This window comes from Gracilinanus agilis, chromosome 3, assembly GCF_016433145.1.
Source record: "Gracilinanus agilis isolate LMUSP501 chromosome 3, AgileGrace, whole genome shotgun sequence".
NCBI classification, from domain to species: Eukaryota; Metazoa; Chordata; class Mammalia; order Didelphimorphia; family Didelphidae; genus Gracilinanus; species Gracilinanus agilis.
Window position 1 is genome coordinate 581,871,266 of NC_058132.1, and position 8,651 is coordinate 581,879,916.

Sequence of the window (8,651 nt, forward strand, 5' to 3'; positions counted from 1 at the left end):
CAGATCATAACACCCCAAAGTTTCTGATGGGAAGGCCTAGCTGGCTTACCTCAATTTAACACATAGTCTTAGAATGTTGTTTTTAGTCAATATATGACCGAGTTTTCAAATTATGTTCATCTATTGGACAGTCTGAAAGTGACTTTTAGGTTCTCCTTTTCAATCTTAATTTCTGGTATATACTGATTACTTATAAACAATTAATATAAACTATACTAAATAAAGGTGGGGGAAATGATCAGAGGAACCAGAATTAACATATGGGGTGACTCACTAATGCCTCCAATGTATGAAATGATCTTTTTCTGAATGGTCAAGCCAAGTTAAGCCAGCTAGTATTCATTAAACACTAACTATATGTTAAACATTTTGCTGAGTACTGGAAACATAAATGCAGTAAAAATACAGCACTTTCCTTCAAAGGGCTTGCATTCTAATAGCAGAGAGACAACACCTAAAAGAAAGATAAGGAAAAGCAGAAATAAGGGATATTTTAGCAGAAAACAGGGGAGAAAAAAACCTAGACAGTCAAGGATGTAGCCTGCAGAGGAATGAAGATGTACCTGGCCTGGAGATTCAGGGAGGAACCACCTGATCTTAATGAAAATGCTGAAAGGCAGAGGGTATTTCCACTGTGGGAAGTCAAAATTAAAGGGAACTTCAAGGGTGAACAAGTTTCTTTGGCATGGTAAAAAGAATCCAGGTTTAGCAGCACAGCCTAGAGAAAAGAGACAAGTTTTCCATTTTGGTTGTTATGAAACTGGAGAAGTATATTTAAAATACATTAAAATCAACATGGGCAAACCCTTTGTTGACAATGCAGTTCATTGAACTCTGGAATATTATGTATTCTCTTTTCATATAAACGATATTATATCTTTTGATTTCCTGTACTTTAGAGGAATCTCTGCTCCTTAAGGGAATGATTTTTATTTTTTCCTACTCTAATCATCTTCCCTGGATGGCAGTCAAGCGCATTCATTAGTTGTAGCTTGTGGTACTAAATTAAACCTTTTCAGAAGTACTCTCATTCAAAAAAACTAATTTTTAACCAAAAAATATATTTTGAGGGGAACAGCTAAATTTATAGGTACTCACATTTCTTTCAAAAATATTCCTGAGTCCTAATGCTCTTTTTAAAAGGCTGTGAGTGAGGTACAATGGTCTCAAAAAGCATCATTTTATAGAACTGTAGGTCATACTTTCTATCAGTGGAGACAAGATGGCACGCAAATGATGTTGCATAGGGCATTCAGAAAAGAACACTGAGGCCTTTATTTTATTTACTGGAATTTGAAGTTGGAAATGTGCATTTTGCAGCAAAAATGTTTTGGAAATTTACTGCACTCTCTGTTTCTGCTAGCTAAATTATCCTCAATCATTTTAGGCTAAGCTATTGTCTGAGTAAAGTACATGTAGAGAAGCAGTATCATAGAAAAAGAGAGAGGAGAATGTCTTGAAGTTAAATGAAAATAGGTTTTGCATATGAGATACTCATAACTATTTTATTAATTTTAGCTGTAATTTTTTCCTAAGAAAAATAATAAAATAGTTAATATATTTGTTTTTCTCACAAATTATCTTTTAAACAGAACAAACATCCTGAGTATATTATTTAGCTGACCTAACCTAAAGGACTATCTATATTAGCATCAGAAAGAAATCTTTTTTTAAAAGAATGAAACCCATTTAGTTTATTTTCCTTAACATATCAACAATACTAACTTTATAGAATTGAGCATAGAAGACTAGTTTTATGTTGTCACTGTTTTAATTACATTTATTCATGTGTACATGAATTTTTTTTGCAAATATAGTACTCTAATTGGTGGAATGAAACTTCTGGGTCAAACAAAGGCCTCCAGTAACAAGATTCTCATTAAATTGATATTTGACATTGCTTAGGAAGAAATGATAGGGTGTATGAAGCAAGAAAATAATACAAATCTAGGGTACTGTAACCTTTCTTACTCAGTAATAGGGAAAAGATTAGTCAACAACTCAAATAATCACTGACTTTCAAATGAATTATTCAAAAAAGGCAATATGAGCTGATAGGTAATAAATAGAATATGATGCCTTGTCATTATATATAGCTAAACTAGTGCCTAATACCAGAGAATATCTTGGATAGCATTCTTTGATTCGGTTGTTCCTGTGCATAAAAGAATGTTTGCTGAATGCTATTGAATAAAATGTATTTTCTATTAAGTTCATTCACTCTTATAGTCTTCTAGAGAATAATTTGTAAAAATTCTGCTTTAAAGAATTAAAGATACCTTCTATCCATTACCTGCCATTTTAAATAAAGAATGTACCCCAGAGATTCTAACTTCACTGACTAGGCAAAAGTTTCATTTGTAAGATCTGACTTAAATGAATGATGCTCAGTTGAATTCGTTTACATAAGAGTCTAATATCCTAGGTGCCAAGAATTATTTTTTGAACAAAGTAGAACTGAATTCATCTTTATTCAATTGAATTGAAGAGCTCATTGATTAAGCACTGAGGACTACTTGCTTCATATGTAGGAGAGCTTAAATTGTCACTATTCCTTCTTCTACCATCTGGAAGACGAAGAGTGAATAAAAACCTCTCTTTCCTCGGGAACCTCATCAGGGGGACAAGAATAAAGTTTTTTCCTTTTAAAGGTTTCTGATGAGGATGTTTCTCCTTTCATCTGTAGCCATTGGATGAAGACTCCCTTTCATCTTCATTCAAGGGTTCAAGATTACTAGTAAGTCAGCTAAAGAATTCACTTTTTTGAAGATAGTAGGGTAGAAGCAAGGTAAGCTTGAAATACTCTGGAAATTCTCTCCAACCAACCTTAAATTAACACATCTAAACAAATTCTGAATGAAAGAACCAAAAAGGGGGATGTAGTGAAACAACCTTCCTGTAGAAAATACATCAGAAGGTAGCCAGAGAGGGTCTGGTTCATTGGGGTAAAGGGGAGCAAGCTTCAGGGCAAGGTAGTCAGCAGCATGCCTCACCTATTCAAGCAAAGAGAGAGGCCCAAAGCCCCTGCCCAACTCTGAGGTTTGGCTCTGAGCCCTAATACAAGGTATCTTACATTGTTCTGAACCCTACAAACCATCAGCAGTCTAAGGGAGAGACTGAATCTTCTAGAAGTAGGACGTGGCCTTCTGAGCTCCCAGTCCATGGACCATCATACCACCTGTTATGATTATAATAACAGATAGTTTGGAGAAGCAGATAAATGTTTCAGGGCCAAATAGCTCTTTAAGTTAAGAGCCAGAGATTGACAGGCTACAGTGAGGAAAGGAGGGGGTAAAACACTCCTGGCTCTCAAACCCCTCCCCCTCTAACTGCTTCTTCTTCAGTTGGTAATGAAGACAGCAATAGGATTCTTCTGGTAAGTTTCTCTTATGGCTGAAACCCCAATAATGTTCCTTTCTTAAATTTATATTCCTCTCAGGTCAGTTAGAGGAGATATATAGAAATTATTTATCTAACTGTTGAGGACAGAGGAGATCTTAAACTGGCAGCCAACAGGATTCAATCAAGAAGTTCAGACTGAATTGTAAGTATCTTCCAAATGATTATCAGGCACAGCTTTGAAGGTAAAAAGTTATATTAGGAATTAACAAGGAAAATTATATAAATCCATGAAGGGTTTAGGATAAATGAAAGGTGCCCCTAAACTGTTAAATTGATGCCCCCTTCCTCCTCCTCACTGGAGAAGATGAAGCACTTAACTAAAACTGGCTCTCTTGCTATAGATAAATATCTTACTCTCTAATTACTAAATAATTATATAATTATATTAATGAAGAATAGAATTGACAAATAGGCTAACCCTATGAGTAGAAACTACTGGCTTAAACTACAATGGTTTCTCAGGAGAAACCCCAAGTCAGGAGAAACAAGCAGAGTATCTGCTCACATCCAATCCCACCAAATAACTGTCTTCAACCCTTCTCAACTGCCCCTCACCCAAAGTTCTCCAGGGTGGTCCCCTGGAATTCTGGGTGAGGCTCTCCCTGTACCTTTGCAGGGATTCCATGCTTTGCATCTGCACACAACACACCTTGGAAGAAATGGAACTTGCAGAGACCCAGAAATAGAGTGAAGCATAGTAGGGAGGGAAAACTGAAGTTTAAGAGAGTGCCCTTTCTACCCTGAGAACTGAGCCCATCTTTTAAAATAAAAGTCAAGATAAAGATAGGGGAGATGAGCAAAAAGCAAGAAACAAAAACACAAACATCTCACTATAGAAGATTTTGATGGAGACAGGGAAGAGCAAGGCACAGTCTCAAAGGGGGGCAATGAAAGCAAAACAGCTATAGGCAAAACTTCAAATAAAAATATGAATTGGTCTCAGGCTGTTAAAGACCTCAAAAAGAATTTCAAAAAGTAATTAACAGAGGCATAGGAAAATGGGGAAGAGAGAAGAAATCAATGCAAAACTGAATTGACCAAAAGGAAAAAGACAAAAAAATTTAATGATGAAAATAATTGCTGAAAAAGTAGATATGAGCTCACAGAGCCAAGGTCAGTGGGCAGGCTGAGTGGGGCCAGGCCAATGGCACTGGATGAGGCAAGCAGAGGTGTGCAGAAGGCAAATTGGCAAGTGTACTGTCACAGCACCTTAGCAAATAATCCCTCCTGGGAGCCTGAGTGTCTGTCCCCAGTGCTTCTGGAGATGCTTGGCAGCAACAGTCCGGCCCTCAGGCTCCCAGGAGGGATTGAGCTGGTTGGGGTGGATCCTCCCTAATCTTTCCCTGCCTATAAGGACAGCCACTGCCAAGAACATCCTACGGAGATCCTCATGGCTTCTGGTGTCCCAGGTCTACAGCAGGTGGTGTTCCAGCCAAGACAGAAGACTGTGTGTGTGGTATGAAGGCCAGGAGTGCATGGGAGTGATGGAGCAGCACAGCTAGGCAGAAGATAAGGTGACCAGCTGTTGGACCAAAAATTGCAAATCTGATGCAAATCAGAGAAGGTGTGGCTGCCAGAGCTGAAGTGCTCCATGCCTCAGCCACCACCAACCATAGAACAAAGAGCACCTGCTGGGGAATACAGATTTGTTTCCAGGAACACTGATGTCCCAAAGAGGAAGTCAGATGCAGTGGAGATGAATGAGATGATGGTGGCTATGGACCTGACCACTCTGTCTGGCAGCCCATAGTGCAAAGTCCTCCTGGCATTGAGTGCAATTTAACTATATCCCCATCAGCCCATGGACCCATGGAAGGAGAGTGGGGATGTGTCAGACAGTGGCAGCAGCACCACTAGTAGGCATTGGAGTGGGGGCAGTAGGCTCTCCACCCCATCATCTCCCCACCCTCAAGCAAGCCCCAAAGTTTCAGGTGAGGCTTTTGGTGAACTTTTTTTTTTTTTTTTGGTGGCTTTGAGACAGACCCGGATCCTTTCCTGATAGATGAGCCAGTGCCACGAAAGAGAAAGAACTCAGTGAAGGTGATGTCCAAGTGTCTGTGGCCAAACTTCAACAAAGTCCTGCACTCCATTGTGGGTACCAAGAGACATATCAAGACCTTGCACACAGGGGACAGTATGGATTCTGACCAGTGGAAACAGAAGGAAGATTTCTACTCCACAGAGGAGCAGATGAAGGAGGGAGCTGCTGCTCTGGCAATTGATACTCCCACTGCTGAGACAGTTCCTGTCCAGAGGCTGACCAATACTTTCCTTGCCATCCTACCACCACACCTGCCCCAAGCAGAGTCCTTAGTCCTGGAATGCCCTGTCTTGGAACCTTTCTTGCTCACTGGTGTTCTTGGCTGGCTCCTTTTGGCACATTCAGGCAGTCCATGCACACTAGGCACTATCCTCAATCCAGACCTCAGGATCTCCACCAGCATTAGCTGAGCTGCTGCCACTTCTACTCTCCCATCCCTCTCTCCAGTGTGGAGCCAGTCACTAAGCTTCAGTGAACCCCAGCAGCCACCACCTACATTGAAATCTTACCTGATTGTCCCATCACCAGCCAGATCACAGAGCAGCAGCAGGAAAGCTCCTGGAGAAGCCAAGGAATGCTATAAGGTGTAAGGCACTGAGTACTGGGACTAGTGGTGCACAGCTTGTCGGTAGAGAAAGGCTGTCCACACTTCCTGGATTGAATTTGTTGAACCTGCTCATCTTCTTACTTCCCTGGGCCCAGAGCCTACCCAGATCACGGCCTGGCAGCCTAGAGGAGGAAGTGATGCAGGAGACTCTCCTGAGTCTCTAGCAATGACCTAAAAAATTATCTGGAAATTTAAAAAGGGTCAAAAATTTCAAAGGAATCAATGAAAAAAAATTATCACAAATAGTCTAGCAGTACCAGATTTTGCATTGTACTATGAAGCAGTAATCACACTGGCTAAGAAAATGGGAAAAGTGGAAGAAATTCAGTAGAATAGATTATATGAATAATATACAGGGACCAATGACCTCAGCAACCTTTGTTAAACCCAAAGATACCAGCCTTTAGGATAAGTTCTCACTATTTTGACAAAAAATACTGTGAAAACTGGAAAACAGTATGGCGTTAACTAGGTATACCAAGATAAGGTCAAAATGGGTATATAATTTATGTGAATTGAGTAATATGTAAGGATGGCTGATGGGACAAAAAGAGCCTGAAGAAGGCCATTGATGACAATTACTGACAGTTGAGACCAGAGGGAATTTTGGGAAATTCTGCAAAAAAGTAGGAAAAGGAGGGACTTCCAGAGGAGGACTGAGAGAGAGAGGAGGAGAACATTCCATCTTGGATCCAGTCCTGAGGGCTTCCTGAGGATTTTTCTTTGGACATTGATATCCTGATTCCATGGTCAAAGGCATCCCATCGCTTCTCATCCATGAAGACTTCAACCATCGAGTTAGATAATTTTTGGGACTCCATTTTGGGAGCATCTCTTAGACTCCTTCTCCCATTACCCAAACATGCTGAGAGACCCTTTCCAGTCTAACTTACAATTATAGAAAAGGATAGAAGCAGAAGGGACAAGGGGGGAGATTGCTTAGGAATGGGAACCCCAAAGGTTCCCACCTGAGTGATGGACTCATAGAAATAGAGAAGAGGGCACCCTTTAATCTCTCTGCCCTTCACCCCTTTTCCCTATCCCTAAATTGCAAATAATAAAAGCCATTCATTAGTCAGATAGTGTTCCAGAGTGCCTGAGAGACAAGGGGGAGGGGATTCATAGCTTGGTCTGGTTGTCTCCATCTTGGAGCCAGATCACCTGCTGTGAAGTTGGCTGACCTAAGGGGAGGCTTGTGTGAACCCTACCCTCATTCAGAATCAGATTGGGGTCCCCCATATCTCATCTTATAGAGAAGCCTCATCCCCAACTCCTGTGGGGTGGCATGACCATCCATATCACCCAGTTTTGGGGTAACACCCCCTCGAAGTCTCTCAGAATATATATTCAGTAGGAGGGGAGAGCTAGAAGAGAGTCTCACCTCATAGACTCTTTAGCTCTCCTCTATCATAGCATTAATTATTGGCTCTCTAGTATTATTATAAATATCATAAATAAATTAATGGAATGTAGAATAGTTTACCTGGAATATCTAAGGAGAAGGGAAATATTTAGTGCAAAAAAGAGATAGAGAGCTTTATAAAATTTAAAATGAATAATTTTTATTATATTAAATTCAAAAGCTTTTGTAACAAATAAAACCAATGTAATCAATATTATAAGTAATTAAATAAACTGGGAAAATTTGTAACAATTTTCTCTTATAACATCCTAATTTCTCAAATTATAGAGAATGGGGTAGGGCGTAGCCGAGATGGTCTTTTAGTAGCAGCAAAAGCTGAAACCTCACTGAGAATCCTCCCAAACCAATCTTTTAAAAGAGTTTAAAAAGGAAAGGAGTCAAAAAACAACAAGAAGAAGAGAAGGTGCTTTCTTGCACAAAAGAGCTTGAAAAGAAGGCACATAGTCAATTTTCACAGAATAAGGGGAACCGGAAATAAAATTGTATATAGGGAAGCACTGGCAAACCATCTCCCACCTATTACACCAGGTTCTGAACTTGGGAATAGGCCAACTTCAGGATCACAGGACCCTACCCTTATCAACTACTGAGCACGCCACACCCCACACCAATCTCTAGAAATACCAAGTCCTGGCACCAGCCCACAGGAGACCAGGAAGTCTGTAGCACTTGACCCTTTCAGGCCTATGCTGTGGTGGAGCTCTAGCCCCAGGGCAAAATAATTCAGAGTGCTCAGTCCTGAAAACTGTCAGTAGAGGGGACACAAGCAGCACCTTCCAGAACTCTCAGTCTACAAGCAAAAAAAAAAAAGTTGGGAAAATGAGCACACAGCAAAAGAAACTAACTCTAGAAAATTTCTAGAGACAAAGAATAAGGCACAGTGTTAATAGGGAACAGTGAGATCCAAGCAACCACATACACAGTTTCAAAGAAAAGGGGGAATTATTCTCAGACACTGGAAGAACTCAAAAATGAATTTGATTCAAAAATCAAATAAGAGAGATGGATGAAAAATGGGGAAAAGAAATGAAAGTAATGCAATTCTGTCCTGAAGAGGCTTCTCTGCTCTGTTGATTGACTAGGTTAGGTTGATGGTATTAATGAACCCTGAGGTCAGATCTTCCCCAGTTGGCAGCAGAAGCTAAAGGTGTAGGTGCTTATAACTACTCTCAGTACAG

The 8,651-nt window shown here is 40.2% G+C and overlaps 1 pseudogene; it reads left to right on the forward strand.

The window, feature by feature from the left end:
- The first annotated feature begins 557 nt into the window (after positions 1 to 557).
- Positions 558 to 6,225, forward strand: LOC123241869 (annotated as a pseudogene).
- Positions 6,226 to 8,651: the final 2,426 nt, after the last annotated feature.